The sequence below is a fragment of the Panthera onca genome, chromosome F2, assembly GCF_046562875.1.
Source record: "Panthera onca isolate mPanOnc1 chromosome F2, mPanOnc1 haplotype 2, whole genome shotgun sequence".
In the NCBI taxonomy this organism is placed as follows: Eukaryota; Metazoa; Chordata; class Mammalia; order Carnivora; family Felidae; genus Panthera; species Panthera onca.
Window position 1 is genome coordinate 71,689,532 of NC_138356.1, and position 26,809 is coordinate 71,716,340.

Below are 26,809 nucleotides of genomic sequence, written 5' to 3' on the forward strand. Positions count from 1 at the left end.
CTGAAGAGCGTCCGAAAGTATCACCACCTGGGTCTCACTCCCATAGATTGTAATTGAAATGATCCGGGAGTGACCTGGGCTTTAGAACTTTTTAAAGACTGCCAGATGATTCTAATGTGCAGACAAGTCTGGGAACCCCATTAAACACTGGAGTCATCACTAATTAACCAAGTCTAGGGGGGAGGATAATCTAGCCTTCTCTTCCCAAACCAGACTTGCTCCTTTCCTAGCTCCCTAAAGCTTTAAGGCAGGAAAGGAGGGTGAGCCGATAAACCATTACTGAGCTGACCACCAATGGGTGTCAAGCCCAAACCATGGATCTTCTGGGACTGTGCTAAGAGAGGCTATATGAACAAGTACATCCCAGCACAGTGAGTGGCTGGAGAAAGCACTTATCCTCCAGAGCTCTGTGTTCCATAGAATCTCAGGTTCAAAAAGGAACCCAGAGGCAGGAGGCAAGAGGAATGCAGGTTGGACACAAGGTGAGGCCCTGTTGGGTTGTGTCCTGTGATGCCAGTAGGTACCCACACAGAACTGGTTGCCACAAGTGTGGCTTGGTTACATTAGTGACCAAATATCCTGAAACCGGAAAAGCTGAGAGGATCTCAAGTGGTCCATTTAGAGGGATCTAGCACTAGCAAGAGAGTGTGGCTAACCTAACCAGTGAACATCAGAGCCACTAACTGGTGAGCAGTTGTAGTTATGTGGTATGACCACTGACATTATAAGGACTCAGGGGCCACGTTTCTTTCAGGCTTCCCATCTCAGATCTAAGACACAGCCAGCCACTCGTGGTTGGTTAGTTTTTCTTTTGTCTCTCTTCCATTCATTCCATCTGTTCAGGTAGGTATTTGAACTCAGGGATCTTCTTGGGGCCTAGCCTCTTCCCTTTGGACACAAAGGAATGTTCTAGGTTCCATACGTGAACTTAGCGTGTGAGGGGAGGTAGGCAGGGAAGAGCAGGACCAAGAGGTGCCACACCGGCCTCAATTCTAGGCCTCCTACTTCATTCCAGCTTTGGCCAGAGGACCTCTGCTGAGGGCAACGGAGCACTTATCCAGCTACCTGCAGTAAGACTTCAATTTCTGTTTGTTCCTTAGGGAGAATTCTGGGGGTGAAATGGTGATTGGTTGGCACGATTTGGAAACAGTTGGGTCACTGACCATAATAGGATTGGCATCTCGCCCTTAAATTGTACTGCAAACATGTGATTGCATCTACTATGTTTCCAGGTTCTGTGCTGGATGCCAGTGGTTTAATAAGAACCAGGCAGAGCTCTTGCCTTTAATGAAATTAGAAGGTGATGGAGAAGACAGACATGTAGATGGATAATCAAAATATGAAGCCCACTTGTTCTGTCTGAAGAGAACCTGAGGTTTTGTGAAAGTACACAAAGGATTTTTATATTCCTCGGAGAGTCACAGATAGTATGAGAGATCCAACACTTGAACTGAATCATGAGAGATATGGTCTAATAAGAGCTATATTTGTAGAACATTCTAAAAAATATAAAGAATATAGGATATAAAAGCAAGGATCTGTCCATCTTATTCACCACTGTATTCCCAAAGTATCCTGGAAACACTGAATCCATTATCAGTTTTGATTCTCATACCCTCCCATTATGGGAGAAGGAAGAAGGAACATATTCCAGAGAGAGAAAATAAATGTACAGAGACAGCAAATTCATAGTCCATGACCTCATGGAATCCTGACCTATAGACGTTCCAAGGAAAGAATCTCAGTAAACTTTGCCAATGGCTATGTTGGATACACTGAGGGAAAAGGCAACAGTCTACCCTACATAATACCTCACAGTGTTGCACTCAGGATCTTAGCAAATTCACCATGGCTCAGAGTCTGGTCCACATCTTTGTAGGTTTATTTATTTTTTTTAAAGGCTCCATCACTCAGAGCTGTGCGTTAACCTTGCTTGTGAGACTTCTAGAATGACAACTGATTAATTTGGAATGAGAAATTGCCATTGTGGAAACCATAATAATCACCTTTTCATGACCAGCCTGTCCTACCTTTGCCAATTTAGTAAATTACAGTTACAAATAATTGTCATGGTGACCAGAACACTCGTGTCATAAGACTATTTTCTCCCTGTATAAGAGCAGAAATTATAGTCAGCAGACAGCTTGCCATGGAATCACATGTAGAAGAGTTAGGGTATTGAAAGCTTAATCGAACTCAGTTAAAATACCCTGATACATTGCCCTTTCCATTGGGACAGTTGTACCAGTGGAAACAAACTACCCAACATCATATGCCACTTTCCCAATGGCCCCATAATAAGGAACCAGAACAATCAGAGACCATTAGCAAAAGCACCCTCTTAGGCGATGTTTCCTCTTTGTTTTCAACTGTATTCAAACATGTTGCAATCAACTCCTGCAAGGCTGAAGGTCACTCTATTTTCTCTGGGGTCACAGTAACAACATCCTTTGAGAGCCTAACTGGGCTAAACACCTGCATTATGATCTCATTTAATCTTCACAGTTAAGTGAGATCTTTTTTTGCAGAGGTATAAACTAGGTCTTAGGTTAAATGACCTGCTCCGGCGAATTCAGCATTTGATGGCAAAGCGAGGATTCTGAGTCATTTTAAGTCCATTTAATAAGATGACCACTGGAAGTCCACTTCCAACACCATCCATTTGGGGAGACAAAACGCGCATGCCTGACCAGATCACTAAAAAACCTTAGAAAGCTGTGACTGGATGAATGGGTCAGACAGTACAGGACTTCTTAGCAGAATGACATCACTGTGGGCCAAGGGGGCCAAAAGATTGGGAGGGGGTGATTTTGAGTTGGGAAACATTTCCTGTTCTCAAGTGTTAGACTATAAAAGGCAAACCATCAGAGTATATAAGCCACACTTCCCTCTTTCACAACCACAGCAGAACTGTTTTGCATTGATCCCAGATACGACCTCAGTATCTTTCAAAACAGCAATCCACAGCATAACACAGCCATTAGCATTCGGTTGCATTTGGAATACAAGATAGAAGGTGGATTAGCCATCTCTGGTTTGGGGGGCTGAATCTACAAGGCACCGAAGAGGCTCAATGATTTCGTCTCGCTGGTGGAAAAATAAATGACAAATTATGTTTGTAAGTGTGTGTGCATAAACTATCCAGAGATAGTCAAATAACCAATTAGCCAATAAAATCATTATGTAATGATCTTCGAATAGAAGGAGAAGGAATCTCTTCGGACTCATCAACCCATGGTTAATTAATGCTCCATTCTCGAATAAAGTTGATGTTAGAGGATCAACAGTTTTAGACAGTATTGTTAGTGAATAGATCTGCAAAAACCCACTTATGGTCCTTTAAAAAAAAAAATCAGTGCTTGATTCAGTCTCCAGAAGAACAAGCAGATCCTGAACAAAATGTAAAGGAGACATTCTTGCTAAATCATTTCTCTACCATACCATCAATCCCGAAAGGAGAAAGGAAGTCTAACAGAGGAACTAAGCCAGCTCATTTTAACCAGTGGATGCCTCAACTCTGAACCCAGGGAAGGAGAAGTAAGATCTTAGCCTCATCTGGTCCTTCCGTTTTGGGGTTTGAGAAACCCTGTGGAGTCATGACTCTTACTTGTTCATTCACTCAATATCCCAACAAATATACATGACTTTATCTGTGCATATATTCACTTACACATTTAGAAATTTAGTAACTTATTAGCAAGCATTTGCCAAGAGCCTACACTTTTCCAAGCATTCTGTTAGCAACCAGGGAGTTGGAGAGAAAGGAAACAGAATTCCCACCCCCAGGGAGCAGATGATGACTGAACAAATGATTTCAATATGGTGTGCGACCCAGTATGCACAATGGGTAGCAGGGGGCACAAATGAAAGAGCCCTCGGTTCTATGACTGGCCAAAGTGCTTTGAGTTTCCCAACTCAAAATCAGCCCCCTCCCCATCTTTTGGCCCCCTTGGCCCACAGTGATGTCATTCTGCCCAGAAGTCCTGTACTGTTTGGCCCATTCAAGCACAGCTTTCTAAGGTTTTTAGTGATCTGGTCAGGCATGCATGTTTTGTCTCCCCAAATGGATGGTGCTGGAAGCGGCAGAAATCCCATGTCCTCCAGTTTTACAAGGATCCTCACTCTTACATCTGTCTCTGCAGTTAAGTCCTTTTGGTGCTACCTGACCCCACTGCTGCTAGGTCTGCTCTGCCCCGATACCACTCAACAGGACTGGCTTGGGAAAGGAGGAAATTAAAAGCTGAAACTAGGGGTGTCTGGGTGGCTCAGTCACTCAAGTGTCTGACTCAGATCACGATCTCGCAGTTCATGAGATTGAGCCCCGCGTCGGGCTCTACAGACAGCACGGAGCCTGCTTGGGATTCTCTCTCTCCCTCTCTCTCATTGCCCCTTCCCTGTTCACATCCTCTCTCTGTCTGTCTCTATCAAAATAAATAAGCCTTAAAAATCTTTAAATAAAGGCCCAAATTAAAAGAAGGGCAAGATAAGCATTATTTATATGTATTATGACTATGTACCTGGAAAACTGAACTAGTATTAGAGTCAGTAGGAAAATACAGTATGCTCACCAAAAGCTTTCTATGCACAAACAACTGCCAGTGAAAAAATATAGCGTGAGAGAATCTCACTTAGAATATGGTAAAAATGTCGGCAAGGATGTGGAGAAAGAGGATCTCTTTTGCACTGCTGATGGGAATGCAAGTTGGTGCAGCCACTCTGGAAAACAGTATGGAGGTTCCTCAAAAAATTAAAACCAGGACTACCCTATGACCCAGCAATTGCACTACTGGGTATTTATCCAAGGGATACAGGTATGCTGTTTCGAAGGGACACATGCACCCCCATGTTTATAGCAGCACTATCAACAATAGCCAAAGTATGGAAAGAGCCCAGATGTCCATCGATGGATGAATGGATAAAGAAGTTGTGGTATATATATACAATGGAGTATTACCCGGCAATCAAAAAGAATGAAATCTTGCCATTTGCAACTACATGGATGGAACTGGAGGGTATTATGCTAAGTGAAATTAGTCAGTCAGAGAAAGACAAAAATCATATAACTTCACTTATATGAGGACTTTAAGAGACAAAACAGATGAACATAAGGGAAGGGAAGCAAAACTAATATAAAAACAGGGAGGGGACAAAACATAAGAGACTCTTAAATATGGAAAATAAACAGAGGGTTACTGGAGGGGTTGTGGGAGGAGGGATGGGCTAAATGGGTAAGGGGCAGTAAGGAATCTATCCTGAAATCATTGTTGCACTATATGCTAACTAATTTGGATATAAATTCAAAAAATAAAATTTTAAAAATTAAAAAATTAACAAAATTGTCAAGATTTATATGACAAAACTTTTGATGGGCCAAAGTTTAAAGTGGTGCCTCACAGACACTCTTAATGAGAGGAAGAGGCTTCTAAGAATCTTAAGAACACTGACCCATAAACAAAATAGGAGGGGCCTATCTCAAACATATATGGGTATGATTCCTAAACAATAAAATAAAATACCTTTATAAAGAGTTGCCCCTCCTGGGACCGAATGGGACAGAAATCGTTCAAGAAGAAAACAGGCTTGGGGCACCTGGGTGGCTCAGTCGGTTAGGCGTCCGACTTCAGTTCAGGTCACGATCTCACGGTTCATGGGTTCGAGCCCCGCGTCAGGCTCTGTGCTGGCAGCTCAGAGCCTAGAGCCTGTTTCAGATTCTGTATCCCCCTCTCTCTCTGCCCCTCCCCTGTTCACGGTCTGTCTCTGTCTCAAAAATAAATACACATTAAAAAAATTATTTAAAAAAAAGAAGAAGAAAACAGGCTTCCAGAACCTTTTAAACTATGCCACAGCAAACACAGGACATTTCTTATGGAAAAGGAGGGATATTTTGTTATGCAATAATAAATGTCCAAAACAGAGTGCTATTAAATATCATTTGAGGATGCTGACTGCATTATTGTTAGTAGTAAGAAAAGACTAAAAACAATCTATTTTTTTCTTTTTTCTTTAAACGTTTGTTTATTTTGAGACAGAAAAAGCTCTAGAGCATGAGGGGGGAAGGGCAGAGAGAGGAAGAGAGAATCCCAAGCAGGCTCCGTGCTGATAGCATGGGGCTCAATCCCACAAACTGTGAGATCATGACCTGAGCTGAAATCAAGTCAGATGCTTAAGTGACTGAGCCACCCAGGCACCCCATGACCCATTTTTTTCATTAGTCATTAAATAAATTACAATACATAGATAGAGTGGAATCCTATGTAGTTTTACATAGCATGGTTTTCATAGACATGTCCTAATATAGAAAGATCTCTGTGATCACAGAAGTATTATTTTTATATTTTATTTTCAACTTTGTACCTGGTACAGGCTGTATGCTCTCAGAGGTAGGCTCTATGATGATAGGACACTGTCTTGTCTTTTTTTTCACTGCTCTGTTCCCAGCACTCAGAACAATGCCTGGGACATAGCAGATGCATGGTAAGTATATCTTCAATGAATGCATTTAAAATGTACAATAATCATCTGGCCTGTAGTAAGTTTTTAACAAATATTAGCCAAGGTTGTCATTTCTCGGAGAAATTCAGTCTTATAAAACTGACAAAAGAAATACGTCCCTACGAGCTGTCACAACCAGCCAGAGAAAGTTATTTTCACAACCTGCTGCTGACATGTTGTCGGGCACAGGCTCGGTGAACTTCCTTACTCGAGAAGCTCTTTCCTGGAATATAGTTCTATTAAAAGACTACCAAGTCAGCACCACAGCGGACACCCCATTTCCTCCCTCTGTCCCATTCTTGATGCCTTTTTTAGATGTCAGGCCTCACTGACTTCTTGTTTCCCATTGATTTGTCACCATCCCGATGTTCTTCCCCCATTACAAGGAGTGACCAGGACAGTTACACCACTGGCCCCCTGCCCTTCCTGCCAGTTCTGCAACAGAGAGAGATTACAGTGTCTTCCTATCCGGGACCCTGTTAGGAACTGGCTGGGCCCAGAGAAATTGCCCAGGCATTTCTTTGGGGTGGGTGGGGTGAGTGAGTGCTTACTAAATTGTAGCCTTACCAGGAACCTGACGCTGTACTGTGAACAATACACATTACTGCATTTATTCCACACTACAATCCGTCAAGTAGACACTGGGTTACTAGTCTCTTTCCAGATGCAAAACTGGAGGCCCAGAGAGTTCCAGGTCAGGGCGGGCAGGGCTTGAATCCCAGCCCCCACCACTCCAAGGTTCATGCTTTAAACCAGCACAGGATTTATTCTATCATCTCAACTTCACTCCAAACCCTTCCCCAAAACTGATTATAATACCTAGCATTTCCTTCCTGGAGAGGGCTGGAAGTGTGGGACAAAAAGTGGCAGTTTCCTACATCGCTGGTGGAAATTCAAGCCAGTACAAACTCTGGAATGCGATTGTGTGAATATGTTAAGACCCATATATTGTCCACACCTATCAACACAACGATTCTAATCACGATAGAAAACACTTCAAAAAATGAAAAAAAGCTTCCATTATCCATTCACTCAACAAATGTCAGTTCAGAATCTTTTATTGAGGCAGATGGATTCTAGAGCACTAGGGAAGCAAAGCACACAGGAGGCCCAGAACCCTGTGCGCATGGAAGTTCATTTCTAGCAAGAAAAGACAAGAAATGCATAGTTAATTTTTTTGTTAATGTTTATTTATTTTTGAGACAGAGAGAGACAGAGCATGAACAGGGGAGGGGCAGAGAGAGAGGGAGACACAGAATCTGAAACAGGCTCCAGGCTCTGAGCTGTCAGCACAGAGCCCGACGCGGGGCTTGAACTCACGGACCGTGAGATCATGACCTGAGCCGAAGTAGGTCGCTCAACCGACTGAGCCACCCAGGCGCCCCTGTATTACTGTAATTTTTATTTTTATTTTTTTTTTTAATTTTTTTTTAATGTTTATTTATTTTTGAGACAGAGAGAGACAGAGCATAAACAGGGGAGGGTCAGAGAGAGAGGGAGACACAGAATCTGAAACAGGCTCCAGGCTCTGAGCCGTCAGCACAGAGCCCGACGCGGGGCTCGAACTCACGGACCGTGAGATCATGACCTGAGCCGAAGTCGGACGCTTAACCGACTGAGCCACCCAGGCGCCCCGAGAAATGCATAGTTAAATATATAATACCACCAACTATTGATAAGTGCTGGAAAGAAAATGAGCCAGAGCAAAAAGGTAAACAATGAAGGGGGAGCCCAGGGCAGGCCTTTCGACGGAGGTGGTACAAACAGCACACCCACATAACGGGGCAGACAGGTTTAGTGTAAAGAGCATGAAGTGCAAAGCCCCTGAGGCAGGAGCCAAGCTTGATGCGCTTCAGGGGCAACAGGAAGACACTGTGGAATTGGAGGGGTGCTCAAGGTGGAGATGAGCCCACCTCACAAAAATATTGAGTCACGCGTCAGTGCATAACTGCAAAGTAATAACTGTCTAATCATCAAGGCCTAGATTAGTACACTGCTATCCATCTACTTTGCAAACAGACAAAAAGGGGCCCTAGAGTTAGCTCGACGAAGGTCTGACTCCTGATTCTGCCATGTGTTACCTGGGTGACCTTGGAAATTTACGTAGCTTTTCCATTCCAGTTGATAAATAAAGACAATCATGGGCCCTCACCAGATAGATAAAAGTAAATGAGACAATGCAAGGAAAGCATTCTTCACAGTTCCTAGCCAACTCCGATAGGATAAAAATGTGGTGGTGGTGATAATGATCATATTTCAATACCCAGAGGAAAATTTTAACCTGTGACTTTATAAGCCAGCAAAAGGTTGTATCATGCATGAACACATTCTCTCTGAAATGAGAAATATGTGCCATTTACTAGCTTTTAATCTAAACATACCTGTAAATGATATACTCCAGGCCATATGTGAGACAAACTGATATTGTTTTACTAACAGAGAACTGGCATGAACATTAATTAGGTCAGAATAAAAGATCTATCTTCATCCAAAGTTGAGCCAAATTTTTCTTCCCTTATTTTCTGCTGATCAATCTCTGGGTATTAGATTTGACGTATTCCAATGGAGTTTAGGGTGGCTTATCACTATTTTGCATCAAGATCCTTATCTTCAAGTTCTACCAGATATCAACCAAATTAAAGTCCTCGCCAACTGATTCTTATGGAAGTTTGTATTTCTCCAATGTGCTTGGGAAATTTTACAAATAAATTGCCTACCAATTAGCACCATTTTTGGCGCAGAAAATGCGATGTCTCTTTTTTAACTCTTCGGTGCTCATGATAAAGTAGATCATGCAAGTTAAATCCCTCCCTTGTGCACAGGTTATTTTCATGTAATACAGTAAAACAATGTCATATTTAGAATCAGAAGATTTTAGCTCTAGTTTTGATTGTGCCCCTTACTAACCAACCTCCTTAAATTGAGCATTAGGTATCTTAGAGAGATGGGAGACATACCTATGTTGAGCACAGAAATGTGCTCTAATAGAAAAAGCACCGGGGCCCCTGGGTGGCTCAGTTGGTTAAGCATCTGACTTCGGCTCAGGTCATGACCTCACGGCTCGTGGGTTCGAACCCCACCTCAGGCTCTGTATTGACAGCTCAGAGCCTGCTTTGGATTCTGTGTCTTCCTCCCTCTCTCCCCATCCTTTGCTCATGCTCTATCTCTGTCTCTCAGAAATAGATAAATGTTAACACAAAATTTAAAAAAAAGTAAAAGCACAAACTTGAGAATCAAGAATGGTCTCTTCCCTAATCTGGCCCCTTATGCAAACTGCGCCTTGGGCGATTCCCTTTGAGCCTCCATTTTGCCACCTACAGCATGAAAAGAACGGTATCCTACCACAGTGTTAGTGAAAGGGTTTAAGGTAGGGCATGAGAGGTGTCTGAAACAAAGTATTAGTAGAGAGCGTAATTTTCTTAGCAGATAATTAAATCTTCTCAGTATTCCTTTCAATGAGTTACCACTACTTCAGCATTATTTACATAAAATGAAAATGAAGAATAATACACGATGGCACCAGGTAGCATTAAGATATATCATGCATATTCAAAATTTATTAAAGTAATTTCTTGCTGTGTAATATAGTCCATTTTCAGTGATAACTCTTAATTTTGTTCAAAGCACACATCATGCCCATTGACATGGATTTGTCCCACCTCAGATTCAGGGTCTTACATGAAAACCCACAAAGTCACAGTATATTTGCCAGCTAGTCATACAATAATGCTGAATAACAAACAGCTCCAAAACACAGAAGAAAGCACAACATCCAGGCTTATTGAGAGACAATTCAATATGGGTCTTTTGTCTTTCTGCTTTTCCTGCAAGCAAAGGTAGCGACTGCCTTTTTTCCAGAATTTCTTCTCAAGTTAGAATACACTTGGATATAGAGACAGCGTCTCCCTCAGGAGTAAAGGGTGGACATGCTTACTGTCTAGCAAAACATAGATAATATCTGCCTTCAGAGCACATAGTTAGACATGTTCACTGCCTAATATAAAAAATTTGAGTCCCTTGCCCTCAAGGATCCCGTCCTGTAGCACAATCCACTCTATACGTAGGCATTACCTGGCCCTCCGTGCGGCACTCTGTGGGAACTGGGGTATATGGAACTGACACGGAAAAACGCTGATACTCTGATTATTGCTATTGCTGTGAGTAATTAAATCTTCTGTCTCTGACCCAGGAGCCTCAGGTTTTCTGTCAGAATCCCTGAAACTGCAGGAGGTTAACTTGTTAGTTTGCCATTATGTTAACATCTCCGTTTTCTCACATTTCTTGACGGGCTTGATTTCTCACTCGTGGATCTGTAGGTGGACTCATCCAGGTAGATGTAGATGGGATTGGTTGGGCCAATCGAGGCTCTGGGTTTGGTTCATGTGAGTCTTCCATGTGTTTCCTCATTCTCCTTGAACTGGAAGCATGTTGGTCTCACAGCTCAGGTAGAAGAGTCCGGGACAAACCACACCAATGTATCTGAAGCCTCGCACTCACCCACGTTCCACTGACCAAAGCAAATTCATGGCTGAGACTAGTCGATTGCCTGGGAATGCAGATTCCACCTGCTCTACCAGGAAACCCTGTACACACATGTGGCAGAAAGGTGTGGACAACTGGAAAATGAAGGGCTGTCAGATGCCAAAAATTCTACCAGGCTTATGGAACTGTTCAGTGGCAACACATACCACCTTCATGGAAATGGAAGGAGGGTGCCACGGGGACAATGGTGAGCCCAGAGGGCAAAGCCACAAGCCACGGAGGATTATCCCTAGGCCTTGAACCCACGGGGTTTGCCGGGCTGAAGTGTGCAATTGCTTGGGAGTGGTGCTTTCCTTGTTTCTCCCTTTCAGAAGGGGGATGTCTGCAACCATTATCCTATCCTGTCCCATCACTGTCTTTCAAGAGCAAATAGCTTGGTTTTGTTTCCTACGTACCCAAAGAGGAATTCTGCCCCAGGATGGAGCAAAAGAGACTTTGCCAATGTGATGAAGTGAAGGAATTTGGGAGGGGGAGAGCCTCCTGAATCAGCTGGGTGAACCTTAGAAGAGTAATCACAGGGGTGGAAGAGGGAGGCGGTCGCATCAGAGAAGGGAAGACACACGACAGAAGCACAGGTCATTCGGAGACGCTCTACTGCTGCCTTTGGATCACACATCAAAGGGCCACGAAGCACAGCACGCAGGCGGCCTCTGGAGGCTGGAAAGACAAGGAAACAGATTCTCCCCCAGAGCCTCCAGGGGGAACGCAATTTTGTCAACACCTCGCTTTTTGCCCAGTGAAACCTGTTTCAGACCTCTGACCTCCAGAAGCGTAAGATAATATATCCGTGTGGTTCCGAGCTACTAATTTTGTGTGACTCTGTCACAGCAGCAATCGTGTACAAGTGCAGTTCCAGAACCACACGTCCATCTCTAGGCACCTTCACACTAGGGTCTCAGTACTCATCTCACCTCACACCCGAGCCTCATGAATTACATCAGCAGTGTGTACACTGACCGGCAGGTACTCACACCTACCGGCCCTCAGAACAAAAGTACTGACCCTAGAACAAGTGTCCTGGGTATCAGCCACATTTGTAGGATGAGACACATCCTTCTGGGATAGGGGGAGGCGCAGAAACAGTAACTGAGAAGGAACTCAGAGGAAGCCCTTAGGTTTCAAATGCAATGAGGGGCACCTGGGTGGCTCAGTAGATTGAGCGCCCAGCTTTGGCCCAGGTCATGATCTCACAGTTCGTGAGTTCGAGCCCCACATTGGGCTTGCTGCTATCAGCATGGAGCCCGCTTCGTATCTTCTGTCCCTCTCTCTCTCTGCACCTCCCCTGCTCATGCTCTCCTCCTCAAAAATAAATAAACATTAAAAAAAAAATGAACTGTAATGTAATAAGGAAGGGTCTTCTCTTATTTTTCAGAGATATGACAACACGGTCCATTAATGAAAGACCAATTAATGACACAAGATCACAGAAGGGACAAACTTACTGAGGGACACGCAGATGGGAAGAAAGGAGTCCATCAAGGGCCTAAAAACATTGACCTACCCTTTGGAAATTAGAATGTAACTGCCCTTGAAAACTAAAATTTGTTTATAATTCTATTTCCTGTAAGTTATTCCTCAGGAAAAACATTCCACACTCTATGCTGGGGAGATTCATATTAATATGACTAACAAAGTATTAATAGCCTCACTATATAAAAAACAGGTAGAAATCAATAAGAAAATACTGGAGCCTCAATAGTGAAATAGACACAAATAAAAGGTCGTAATATTTTATATAAAATAACTGCAGCTGGCCAATATAATAAAAGTTTTTTTAATTCTTTTGTAATCAGAGAAATACAAGTTAAAATAGGAGTGAAACAAATCTTTTTTGCCTATTAAAGTAGCTAGAAGGAGGTATCACAGACATATATTGCTATTCAGAGTAAGGTATTAATACAATAGCTAGCACTTTTTGAGTACTAACTATATCTTAGGAGGTGCCCAAGTGCTTTGCATATACCATCTCATTTTAGTCTCACATCAATGCTATGATATAGCTACTATTTTATTTTTTTATTTTTTTTATTTTTTATTTTTTTTTAATATATGAAATTTATTGTCAAATTGGTTTCCATACAACACCCAGTGCTCATCCCAAAAGGTGCCCTCCTCAATGCCCATCACCCACCCCCCATCAACCCTCAGTTTGTTCTCAGTTTTAAGAGTCTCTTATGCTTTGGCTCTCTCCCACTCTAACCTCTTTTTTTTTTTTTTTTCTTCCCCTCCCCCATGGGTTTCTGTTAAGTTTCTCAGGATCCACATAAGAGTGAAACCATATGGTATCTGTCTTTCTCTGTATGGCTTATTTCACTTAGCATCACACTCTCCAGTTCCATCCACATTGCTACAAAAGGCCATATTTCATTCTTTCTCATTGCCACGTAGTATTCCACTGTGTATATAAACCACAATTTATTTATCCATTCATCAGTTGATGGACATTTAGGCTCTTTCCATAATTTGGCTATTGTTGAGAGTGCTGCTATAAACACTGGGGTACAAGTGCCCCTCTGCATCAGTACTCCTGTATCCCTTGGGTAAATTCCTAGCAGTGCTATTGCTGGGTCATAGGGTAGGTCTATTTTTAATTTTCTGAGGAACCTCCACACTGCTTTCCAGAGCAGCTGCACCAATTTGCATTCCCACCAACAGTGCAAGAGGGTTCCCGTTTCTCCACATCTATAGCTACTATTTTAAACCTCACTCTAAGATAAAGAAAAAAATACCTAAGGGCTAAAAATATTTAATAATCGGCTTAGGGTCACACAGATATAAGATGTTCACAACTATAATGGGCAATTTGAAAATATGTAGCCGAAGCTTGAAAATGTGCCATTTGACCAATTAATTCTAATTCTAGTAATTATTTTGTACAGACATAATATAAACTGTAAGAAAGACTACTTGTGCAAACATGTTTATTAAGGAGTAATTGATAGTGGTAAATGTCTGAAAATAAAGTGTTTAAGACAGTTAAGTAAATTGTGTAATATTTATTCAATAAGTTTGATTCCATATTTAAAATGCTACTAATGAAGAGTTTTTAATAACATGAGAAAATACCTCTACTATAAATGTAGAGGGAAATTTTGATACAAATTATATTTATATTATACTGAACATGTACACCAGCCACTGTGTGATTTTATATAAAATTTAAAATATTTAATTATGTGTTTGTATTTATAGATATATAATTTTCAACTCATTTTGTGAGAAAGAGATAAAGGAATGAAAACTCTGAGAACATAAAGAAGTTTTCAATGCAAAACTATTAGTGTGAGCTTGAACCTAAGTCTGTCTGACTCCACAGCCAAACTCTCCACTACTGGAAATGTTTTAAATCTATGACTAAAACAAACAGAGTGGATAACCATTGACCCAAACTTAGTAATGGTGTCCTTCAGTCCTGAATTATGGGCAGGATGGCTTTATCTCGTTTACTCATTAAGGTGTAAAATGTTATAAATGGCACCATGGATCCATCTCTTGATTTTTATCATTTAATATTACGCTATATTTGTTCTTTATATTTTGAAGTAAATTTAAATTTTAGGTGTATCTTGATAACTTTTTCCCACTCAATATTAGATTTCTGATACTTATCCATGTTGATGGATAGACCTCTATTTCATGTAACTGCTGCATAGTGATCCATTTTTATCACAATTTACGTATTCATTCTTCCATTCATGCACATTAAGTTTTCTTCTTTTTTATCTCATTCAAATTCCTTTTGCAAATATCTAAGGTTTGCCCTTGGATGTACATACAGAAATGGAATTGTTGGGTTATAAGGTATAAATTTACTTGATGGTACATTTTTCTTCTATCTGTACTAGTGAGAAAACACTGCAGCAATGAACAACCTCAGAATTACAGTGACTTAACACATAATATGCTTCTCCTTCTCCTGCTTACTGTCTTTTTCTCAAAGAAGAAGATAACTTTATGTAAAGCAGCCAGCAGGAACCGACTGGCATCTTGACTCCCAAGAGAGTGCCAGCTTCCAAGGGAGAATGGCAGGCCATCCCAAGTCAAGCATCTACACCGATCCAGTCATCTTGGGCTGCAAGAGCAGGTTTGCAGTACATAACGGGCTACCATAGACCACCCTTTTACGGTGGGATGGGGAACGGGCAGTTCTCAGAGCAAGGAAGTCAACTCTCAAAGAGCATATATAGACATCCTCTCTGTCCGCATCTCTACTGAAGATTACTCTGGCTTTCCCTTTTGTGTGTTTTCCAGAGCTATAAATATAGAAGTTCTCCATTTAGAGAATCTGCTTCTTGGTTATTATATCGTAAGTATTTTTCAGACTTTCTTGGGATCACGAATTGTGACAAAGATCATTGAGTTTCAGATCGCAAGAAGAGAAAAAATAAAATAAAGTTCAAGTGGAATAAGAGTAATACATCTGACCTAAAAACCTCTTTCCCAAGCCTAAGCAATTTTAGACAGATGGCCTTTCCAGGGTGATATATAACTTGAAAGACTTTATCTTGGAATGGAGAAAAATAGGAAGCCGTTGACATGTGGCCTTTTCTAAGCCTAGTGCCCTATGTTCTAGTTTCAACAGGGGCATGTAACCATTATGGTACTTGTCATTTGCACTGCCAACCAGTCATGAACAGAAACCTCATTTGCTGAGTATACCTCAAAATCTAACCTTCCCACTGAATTTTCATACATACGTATAGTTGAAAATATAGTAATTCAAAAACCTCAGTGTCTAGCCATATACCAGGTGTGTGACCTGAGGCAAGCTAATTTTTAGTTTCTCTCTCTGTAAAATGAGAGAAATTATTACATTATTTCTAAAGTCTCATGAAGCTTAAACATAATATGGATATATATATATATGCTCGTGAATATACACTGCAATCCAATAATGACAGTGACCATATCTAATGAGACAGAGGAGGAGGAGGAGGAAGAGGCAGAGGAGGAGAAAGAGGGTCAAGACAATGGGCCACATATGTCGAGGGCTCATTTCATGCCAGGTGTTATTATAATCTCTTTATGTTCTTTATCTCATTTGCTCAACCAACCACCATACGAGGAGTGTGCAGTATTGCGTCATTGAGCGAATCAAGAATTTGAGGCACAGGGAGTTGATAGTGATGGATGAAAGATCTGAAGCCTGTGGTAAGCCAGTTCGTCATTCTACGGGGGTGCAGGAGCACACAACTATTCCTCACACACGTCACTCTCTCACAGAAGCCAAGTAAAGGACCTCTGATACAGATACGACTAACCTGCCTTTCCAAGCTGAGTAAAAAGAGGGTTTTGGTGGTTTAAATAACTTTCCCACAGGTAGAAGTAACGAAGTCAGACTCAGAATCAGGTAGATGTCTATCTATCTCGGGGAAAGATATTGGGGAAAAAAAGAGTAGAACAGGGAGAAAGAATGTCTTCCTCGTTATAATATTATGCGTAGCAGGCATCGTGGAGAGAGAAAACAGCCCAGACTGTCCAGATGGAAGAATTCTGGGGATAAAACCCTAGTTCTGTGACCTTAAAAAATAAAAATTAAAATAATAAAAATTAAAAAAATAAAAAGTTGTTTGCACATGGGTAGGTTATTTCATTTTGCTGAGCGGACTCAAAGAGCTGCTCAATAAGTGGTAATTATCTTCTCCTTTATGAATAATCTCACAGCTTTACTTTATTACAACATTTTGCTATTGATGATCATTAATAATATGGACTCCATCAAACAAACAAACAAAGCAAAAACAGACCCGAAATTACTGAGAACAAACCGGTGGCTGTCAGAGGGGAGAATGTGGGGGATGGGTAAAATGGGTGAAGGGGAGAAGGCAGTCAGGCTTCCATTTATGGAATGAGTAAGTCAAAGGGATGCAAACGTATAGGGTAGAGAATACAGTCAATGGTATTATGATAGTGCTGCATGGGGACAGGTGCCAGCTACACTTGTGAGCACAGCATAACTTAATAGAGTTGTCCAATTACTATGTTGTACACCTGAAACTAATGTAACACTGTGTGTCAACTATACCTCAATTAAAAAAATAATAATATGGACTCCAGGGTCTTGTCTTGCAGGTTCATTTTAAAGTGTTTTAGTTTATTCTATCTAAGTAGCTTAATTTTTTTTTTTATGAAAACAAACAAAAAAGAAAAACATGTTTCCAGACTGGCAGACTTATTTTTCTCTGGGGTTTGTCTGTTTTTGATTTTGATAACCTCACTGACATACCTAACACATAGCTTACTACTGGCAGAGGCTGTAGTCACAATGTTCCCGACAACAGCGATATAGGGAAGGCCACAAGGTTTAAGCACCTCACGTATCTCACACTTGATGGTACCACTGGCCAAAGCAAATCATGGCTTTTGTACTTGATGAGAGGTTTGATGAGAAGATCTCTGTTTCTTTTCTTGGTTAATTTTTTTTTTTTTTTTTTACTTACCAATTTACTGTCCTTTTCAATTCATACAGTTGTTTCCAGTGTGCAAGAGATAACCATAATAATGGACAGAGGAGACACTGGAGTGGAAAGGAAACTAAGAGATGTTCTTCTCAAACCTCTCACCCAATGCGGAAGTCACCTTGACAGATCCATCATATAATCAAGCAAAGGCTTTACTGCCTAGATAAGGTAAGTTAGTACCTCATTGTACTCCAAATTGTTCATTAATTCAGCACTCAAACAAACATTTATTGAGCACTTACTGCACATCAGGACTATCAAAGGCATTATGGGTAACAAAATACATAAAACAAAGTTCCTACCCTCATAGAGCTTATATTCGTGGGTGGGAAAGACAAAAAGCCAAGCCAACAGTTATACAATAAAAAAGAAAAAAAGTATTTTAAGAGAAGGGAGTACAACAAGGGAGCTTCAACAGGCAGTCAAGGAAAGTCTCTCTGAGGAGGTGACACTGAGCAAAATATCATTTAAAGTAAAGGAGTGAGTCAGTCACAGCTTTGGAGGGAAGAACATTCATACAGATTGGAAGGAAGAGAGAAAGAACATAAAATGCGAAGAACCCAGAAAGTGCAAACTTGCACAGTCCAGTAACAGAAAGAAAACCAACATGGCTAGAACAGAGTGAGAGAAATTTGCTAAGTAATATTGTTCAGTTGAATCAAAGGACAACTTCCCATAACTTCTATCTAATGAATTTATGACCTGCTGATTCTCACTTGGTTTAAGAAGTAATTGAACAAACAAACAGATGCATGGATACATTATCCCAAGGCAGGTAAGCTGAAAGGATTTTAACACCAGAAGGTGAAATACCACCAACTGGAAGAAAGACACATGACCCCCACATTCACACAGCCCTAGATACTGAGACTAAGGAGAGTTTCTCAAGCCTGGTAAACATAACGTCCATCCATTATGCCTAATGCCCACCCTCCACAAATAAGCCATCAAGAATAACTCTGTGTTGCCTTTCATACTAGGTTTCATAATGTAAAAGTTCCAAGTCAAATAATACCTTAGAATTCCAACCCTGGCCACTATTTCCAGGCCCAGCCTCTTTACAATGTACACTCCTTCTCACATCATCCACTCCAATTTCTTTCCTGAACACAAACCTGACTCTCCCCAAAGGACAAAACTTCCTTTACAGTTCTTACAACAGCCGTTGGCTTCAACACAGTCATGAAGCAGTATACTATGGTCTATCCCCCTTAGGGCTACCTGTCACTTTTCTAAAAACCCTGTTCTTTGAAGGCCCAAGATATCTGTTTGACCACTATTCTCTACTAGCTTTTGTCTTCTACTGTACCCCCAGTTATTCCATCTTATTTACTAAAAAACTTGGCATTTGACCCACAGTGTTTCCCTAAAACTCAATTCCTGCCTTGTCATTTCTGACGTCAGTGACCATCCAGATGAGTTATCCAATAACCTGGCTTCTCAACAACTTGAACTTCATCTCAGGGTACCTTGTGCCATACTGACCTCTGCTACTAACTCCCAGGTTCTCACCACTTGACAATGTTCTATGTCTGAGATTACTGACTCCACCACTCTTAACTCATCTTTTCCTCCAGCTGCCTCATCACCTCTTCAAATTACTCTTATTTTCCAACATTGAAACTGACTATAAACTGACCTCACTGCCCAAAAGCAGGAGCAGTTAGTTCCCTTCCTTCCCTAAGTAGTTCATATGACCTATCATATTTCAATAACTTCTGGACAAAAGTATTTCAAATTCCCTCTCTCTTCATCTGTCCCTTTTTCATACTTCACTACAAAAACCCGATGCTTGAACTTTTTTGTGTCTACACATGGGCAGCATTGGTGGAGAGAAAGAGGTATCAGGATATTTCAGTCAAGGTGCCGGCAAGAAACACAGAGCAAACTCAAACTGGGTAATTCAGGAAAATTTTAATAAGAGCACTGTTTATAGAGCAGCAAGCAGTGTACTGGGAAACTCACAAAGGATCTTGCAGGACCAGGACGAGCAACGGGCAGGGTGAAGTGATCACTCCAAGACCTGACAGGGGATAAAGAAGGAGCAGATGACCAAACCCAGAATCAAGCCTACTCAGCAGCATCTATGGCCTTCGGTGGAGAGACACATCTAGACTCTGGCAACCTCTATAAAAAAGGAGCGGAATAAGCATCACAACCTTCCTCTCTTCCTTTCCTCTAGTCTCCCGCTAGTGCTTTCCCCGGACAAAACATCCTGAAAGACACAAGAGGTGGTGGATATGGCCATACAGGTCACCCTCCGGGGGGGTAGGGGTGGTTTTGAGGGGCTGGTGTAAACTGCCAAACGTAGAGAATATATTGAAATAATCCACAATTATAAATTCATGATCATCACCCCAACTGGACCTTGGAAGTATTGACAGGTTTCTCTTGTTCACACTTGTTTGGACTTTTCACAATTATCTCAAAACTTCCATTTTCTTTAGAACTCCACACTCTACCCTTTGTCCCATTTCACTATCAGCAAATGACCTGGTATCCAGTTTTTCAGAGAAAACAAAAGCTACTGGAACACTCTCAACTTCCGGGCTACAAATCTATAAAACCCATCTTCGCCATCTCTCCTGCTGCTATCACAGATGAGTAATTTCTCTTATGCAAGCCACTACCCCCTCTTACACTTTGGAGCCCCATCCCCTCCCTCCTTCTCAGAAGAAATTTTCTACGTAAAATTTCATTCTGCCGGAGCCTTTCCCATCAGCATTTGAATACACTTGATCCAGCCCATGTTTAAGAAACCTATCCCAGCCCTACATGCCCTTCTAGTAAGGAGCCATCATCGCTCTTCCCTTTCACAGCCAAGCTCCCCCCCGTCACCGCCAAAGTTGTATATATTTTGTATATACACTGGTGATAGGTACCTAGTCATGGCCCTTGAGATGGACTATTCTGGGCAGGAGCAGAGGAGAGGGTGAGCTAGATAACCCAATCCATTCATTTTATGGATGAAGACCAAAAATGAGCAATGACTTGCTCAAAGTCCTACAGCAAGTTCTAGGACTGAGATTCAATCTGATGACTCTAGGCTCACCGGCCAGTGCTTCTTCCCTGCACCAAGCAACCTCCTCCATTTGACTTACCCCAATAGTTGTAAAAGTGTTCACATTTAGAATGCATTTCTCACTCTCATAAATTACATTTAATAGCTTGTATAAAATGGAAAAAAAAGTAGTCAGGAAAATGACCCAGGTACCATAAATCTGGCCACATCTCAACGGCTGAGGGCGGAGGAGGCAGGAGGGACCAGGAGGGACCAGAGAGCATAGACATCATTAAAGTTCAATTTTTAAAGGGCAGTGCTTGACTTCAAAAAGCTTTAGGTTCCTCTCTTAATGCCTTGAGATCTGCCATCATTTAAAACATTCGTGTCTAAGAATCTTCAATCTTATTAAAATATTTGGCTATATTAAAGTCACATGACATCAGCTCATGATAAATATTTCTACTCCCCAACCCTGATTTATGAGAACCAGCTAGTAAATAGTCTCTGATTCGAACAGTGATTAACCATTATTCACGAAGCAAAATGAGCTTGCCCCGGCATGTCATAAATTTAATGTAATCTCATCTTGCTTCACATTTTATCCATGGTTTATTCTAATTTCAATCTTCTCCCATCTTGCCACAGACTCCAAGAAATGTGCACAAAGAAACTTAAGAAGAGCCATCTTCGGCCAAACCATACCCTTGGGAGACAGTGAGGATGACTCAGGGAAACATAGCACCTGACTGTTGTTAATAGAACACGATCGGAAGTGGTCCTCAGGGGAAGGCATGAGATTTGCCATGAATCCCCTGTCTTGAATCGATTCAAGACTAGCCATTAAAAGGCAAACCCCAGCAATCCTGGAAAAGAAGGAATCTGACTATTGAGGATGTAATATGGGCAGTATGTGTTTGGTAGATCAATGGTAATTTGTCAGGCTTTCTAACCGTAGTGATGGATAATCCAGGAAGTGAATCATTCCTCAGAGTGATGGCTGTTAATAGAGCCATATAGTGACTTCCTCTCTCTACCATGGATTTCCAGTCACTAAAGTCATCAAGTTGCCCTGAAGACCCCTCAAAATAATGTCTTGCTATTGTAAAGGGCCTCCTGTGACTCACTACATACCACATCTGGTCCGTGTATTCAGACTCCTTTTCCACCATTCCCTGTTCACCTCACGTTCAAAGTTGCTGCCACGCCAGTTTGTTTCAGCACAGCTCTGTATGTCTGGGTCCTAAGCATCTTTCAAAATTCATCTCAAATGTCATCTTTATGGGAAAATGTCCCTAAGTATATCCCTCCCCATGTCCTTCATAGCAACTCTTCTCAAACTTGAATGTGCAAAAACATTACCTGGGGATCTTGTTAATATGCACATTCTCATTCAGGGGGTCTAAGGTAGGGGTTCTGCATTTCCAGCAAAGTCCTAGATGATGCTGATGCTGCTGATCTATGGACAATACTTTGGGCAACCAGACTGTAGCTGTAAGAGCACTTCTGCTGAGCTCTGATGACACCCTGTGCACCAAACTCTTTCCTAGAACTCTTTTGCAATGGTTCAATTACAGTGTTTATCAGTCAACAGAAACTATGAATCTTTAAGTTGCAAGTGACAAGAATCCAACCAAATATAGAATGAGGGGAAAGGCAAGGGTTGTTTTGGCTCAGGTTGAAACAAAAATTCTAGAAATATCCAGGTTCAGACACAGCTCGATCCACATGTTCAAATGATACTGTCGGTACACACTTCTTTCCCTCTCTTGGCTCTGTTATATTCTCCTTGGCTTCTTTACTAGGAAGCGAAAGTGGTGAGCTTAGCAACCCCCTTCCCAGGTGATCACAGACCAACGAAAAAGATAGGCTAAACAATTACTAATCAAAGATATACGCTACTAACAGAGAGATGTTCAGGGTACAATGAGACCTGAGGTGATAAGGGACCTACTCAACCTGGAGAGTTGATGGTTAGGGCTGGGAGAGGCCTTCCAGAAGAGGTGATGTCAAATCTAGGTCTTGCAGTATGACAACTAGGTTCCTAGGGAAGAGCATCCAGGCATGAGTCACCCTAAATGCTCCCCTTAGCAACTTCATTAATAATGTATACAAAATCAGGAAAGCCAGCCTGATATCCAGATAGCTATGATTTTCAATGCCATGTTATCAGGGTTTTTGGAAATGCCTAAAAGATCTAAGTAAGATCATGAAATCTAAATGCTGGTAAGTTAACCGCCATGCAATCTTCCTTATTTTACAGTAGAGAAAATAATTTGAGACCCAGAAATTTGAAATGACCAGATGTTTATTGACTCTTTCGAAGACATTAACAATTCCACTTCTATATTCCCAAATACCCAGGTGCGTGGAGTAGTACTAACACAACCATGATTTCAGAGATCAGTAAAATGACTGTTCCAAGGGAGACAAATTTCCTTCTAATCAAGCTTTTTACAAGCAAAGATAGTTTCTAAGAAATATATCCATGTACATGTTGAAAAGACTGCAAAAATGATAGCAGAAAAACGTGTCATAAATTCATCTAGCAAGTATTTCGTGTATACATCGTATGGGCAGGCACAGAGAGAGGAAACCTGAAAGGGTTACAAACACCAATGGTCACCTCTGCCCTACAATGGAAACCATTATTGACAAATTAGCTTCAGGGATATTAAAAAATCCCGGGGCTAGGATTTGGGATTACAAAGATTAATAGGATTGAGGTAAAGTTACATTATCAGTACATTAAATTTGTTTAATTCAAACATACCAGAGAACACTCAAACACACATGTGTACATGTGCAGGTACATCATATGAAGCAGCCGAGCTCATGTGGTTACACAATATAACCCTGAATCCAGATTTTCTGGATGCAAATCCCACCTCCATTGAGTGTTCATTGTATGACATGTGACAAATCATCTTCCGCCTTAATTCTCGCATCTAAAACATGAAGATGATTAAGTACATCTATTTTTACAACTGGTATAAAGATTAAAAGAGATCATGCATGCAATGTGTTTGTAACAGACCCTCGAACACGGTAAGTGCCTCTAAATATTTGCTCTCATAATGGTAGATGGCTCTCCCCTCCATTTCTAAGAATATATTCCCACCAGTAAGGATGAGGTGGGCTATGGAAATCTGCATAGGCCTTTCTCAGCTCCAGCTCACCTCATTGTGTGAGGAGATCAAACCTTTCAGAGTATGTTCCTGTGGTCCAGGAATACATCACACCCTTAAAGGCAAACCACAGGGACAGGGACCCAAGTCTTTTTGAGTATACACAATTTCTCCAATGAGGGCTCACTTTAAAACCTTACTAGCGACAAGGTATATTCTAATGTCCAGAGTTACACCTTAAAAAGTAGCGGGATTACTGGCAAAGTCAAGGACCAAGAGTCAGAGACTTATATTCTTGTTCCAACTCAGCCACGGCTACCTTCTGTGATCTGGGTGCATCACTCAACTCTGTCTCATTTTTTTATCCAATGAAATGAAGATAATATCAACCACTATTGTTCTCTCCTGGGGCTGTTGCCAAGATCAAATTAGTGGGAATGTGCTTTGAAAATAAAAGAAGGAAATCAGAAAAGAAGAAAGGAGAGAAGAAAGAGAAGAGGAAGGGAGGGAAGGAACGAAAGCAATTGTTGTCCAGGGCAGGGTGACAAATGTTGATGGGTTGCTGGTGGCCTGAGTTCTCACTGCCTTTGAAATAAACTCCAAACACGACTATTGTGATGTAAAGAAAAGAGCAATAATGTTGAAAGAACACTGTTAAGGGAAACTGCAAACCCTCTCTTCTGGGGTTTCCTGCCCTTGGAAGGAGCATCCACTGGTGGGATACTCCTGGCCTCCCTCCACTCTCTCACTGACTCTCCCCTCTTCCCACCATCCCCCACCCAAGAAGAATGGTAGGTTTGGAAGGAGAAATAGGGCCTACATAGCCTAGCCTCTTCCACTCCTCATCACGAAAACCTTGCTTTTCTCTGCTTCAAACGCCTGTGGGGAGACACCTCTCCTGGTCCACAGTTCAAGGACCATGTGAGTATGTAGGCCTCAGTGTAAGGAAGCCCAATGGGCTGCACAGAGAGGCCACATCCTTAGCTACTCACTTTTCTCTTTTGGGGTAAAATGCCCCAGCTTTTCTGCTGTGCTCCCCCTGGAGCCAGAAACACCATCCTATAGAGGCTGCACACTTGGGAATGGGTAAGCCAGCCTCTGCTTCCTCTCTTGCCTCGTTAATAATTAATATTAGTCAACACTATTGATTATATTATTATTCCTGGTTGTGGACAATAAGTAACGGTAAGAATTGCCATTATATTATATAGCTTCTATACCATTAATAATAGCAAAAATATCACTTTACAGTTATAAAATGTTTCCCATCTATCAACATACTCAGATCTCAAGTAGCCCTATTAGGTGGTCAGACAAGTTATTATGATCCTCATTTTAGATGAGGAAACTGAAGTTCAGAGAAATGATCTTGAGAGCTAGAAGCAGTGCTAGAAGCTGGACCTTCAGATTCTTTTGTTAAATGTTCTTTTTCAAATGAACAATCACTCCATTATCCCCTCCTGGACTGAACACACCCCACCTCACCGTATGAGGTACAGGAATACCCACAAAAGCACTCTTAGACTATACAGTCCTAATTCACTGGACTTTTATAAGGATTACAGGATATTTTTTCCATGTATAAATATACAGGATGTTTATAAACTGAAAAGTGCTGGACAAATGTAAGACATTATTGTCCCATTGTTCTCATTTCAGATGGCTCATGTTCCTAAGACACATCGCAAGTCTTTACTATGCTGGTGGAGTTTGGGTTAACTGATCCGTTGTTTGTCTGTGGATTTCACATTTGTCAAGTATGAGAGAAACCAGACTTCATGAAGCAATTAAGCGATCGTAAGCCAGGTCAGAGAAGATGTTTTGCTAGAAGCGATGGGAGCCAGACACATCCCGCTCTGTGTAAATTATACATGTATCTGCTTCAGAGATTGTATCACCGCTCTTTGTTCCGCTTGTCCCTAACCCCATGGATTCCACTCCGCCTTCGGCCAATAGCCCTCACTTGTGTCTTCCACGGTTTTGGCCAATATGGCAATTCCTCCTGCCTGTTAAAGGAGTCTGGTCAACTTGACCTGGGCCAAGCAATTTATTGAATTTTATTTAAAGGTAGATCATTTGTTTTCCTCAATATGCAAGTCTAATTCATGGAAAACCTTCAACGAGAAAAGGATTATACTCTACTAACTTTGGAAAACTAAGACAACAAGCACTACCTTTAAGTTTACTGTGGAAAGGGCATGGTTTTTGAATCAGGGAGACCAAGGTTCCATTCTCTATTCCGCATGATAAATTTTGAGATCCAAGGATGTTGTGGAAGAGCTACTTTTTATGGAAGGTTTACTGTGTTCTAGGATCTACCTAGATTGCTCTTTTACCTAATTTCACAATGTCCTCACTTAACTGTGCATTCACTCAGTAAGTATTTGCCGAACAACTACTATGTGGTAGGCACTGGACCAACAGCATTGAGCCTAGGACTTACAATCCATTTGGGAAGACACACACTGAACAAGAAATCCTAAGTGTCAGGAGGACCAAGAGGGAGTAGTTCAGAGTTCTGAGTGATCATGTAATAGAGGTACCCGAACCAGCTGCACAGTCAGGAAAGATTCAGGGATGAGTCGAAAGTTAGCCAGGTGAAAGAAAAATGGGGTGGGACAGAGCATTCCAGGTGAAGAGAAAAGAAAGTGTGAAAAATTACGTGATAGGAAAGAGTATGTGACCCATGTGAGGTACTGAAACAAAGCCGAGGATTGCTGAAGCACAGAAAAGAGGAAACATGGTAGGAGATGGGGCGAGAGAGTAAGATACAAAGCTTTGTTGAGCATATAAAATTTTTTTATTTTATCTTTAGAGCCATAGAAGCCACAAAAAGATAAACAGGGGAGTTATAGGATTAGATTCGAGGTGTAAAAACTCCCTCTGGCTGCAAGCAGAGAATGGTTTTGAAGTAGGATGATTCAGGGAGAAGATTCAGGGAGACCCGAAGTGAAAAGATGGACCATGGATTGATATGATAGGGAAGGAGAGAGGTGGACAGATTTGAAAAGTATTTGGTGCAGCAGGAATTGCTTGAGGGTACGGAGAATGAGGGAGCTCTAGAGAAGACACAAAAATAATACTCAGGGATCAGACTTGATCAATCTTGTGACTGGTGGTTCCATTTACTGAGATAAGACACACTAGACAAGCAGCAGGTTGTTTATGGAGGCAGCAGGGGTGGG

General features: G+C 41.5%; 2 long non-coding RNA genes across 5 annotated transcripts in view; one reads left to right on the top strand and one right to left on the bottom strand.

Annotated features, from left to right (window-relative positions):
* Positions 1–26,809, bottom strand: part of LOC132664519 (uncharacterized) — a 398,084-nt gene that overhangs the window by 241,602 nt on the left and 129,673 nt on the right. The window lies entirely within an intron of this gene.
* On the top strand, positions 959–25,571 carry LOC132664520 (uncharacterized). Of its 2 annotated transcripts, none has more exons than XR_009603740.2 (6): positions 959–1,070; positions 14,975–15,118; positions 15,286–15,340; positions 16,100–16,185; positions 17,504–17,663; positions 25,284–25,571. It is a non-coding gene; the product is annotated as an uncharacterized LOC132664520 (long non-coding RNA). The 2 variants fall into 2 exon arrangements; XR_009603741.2 differs by lacking the exon at positions 25,284–25,571 and adding an exon at positions 21,145–21,384.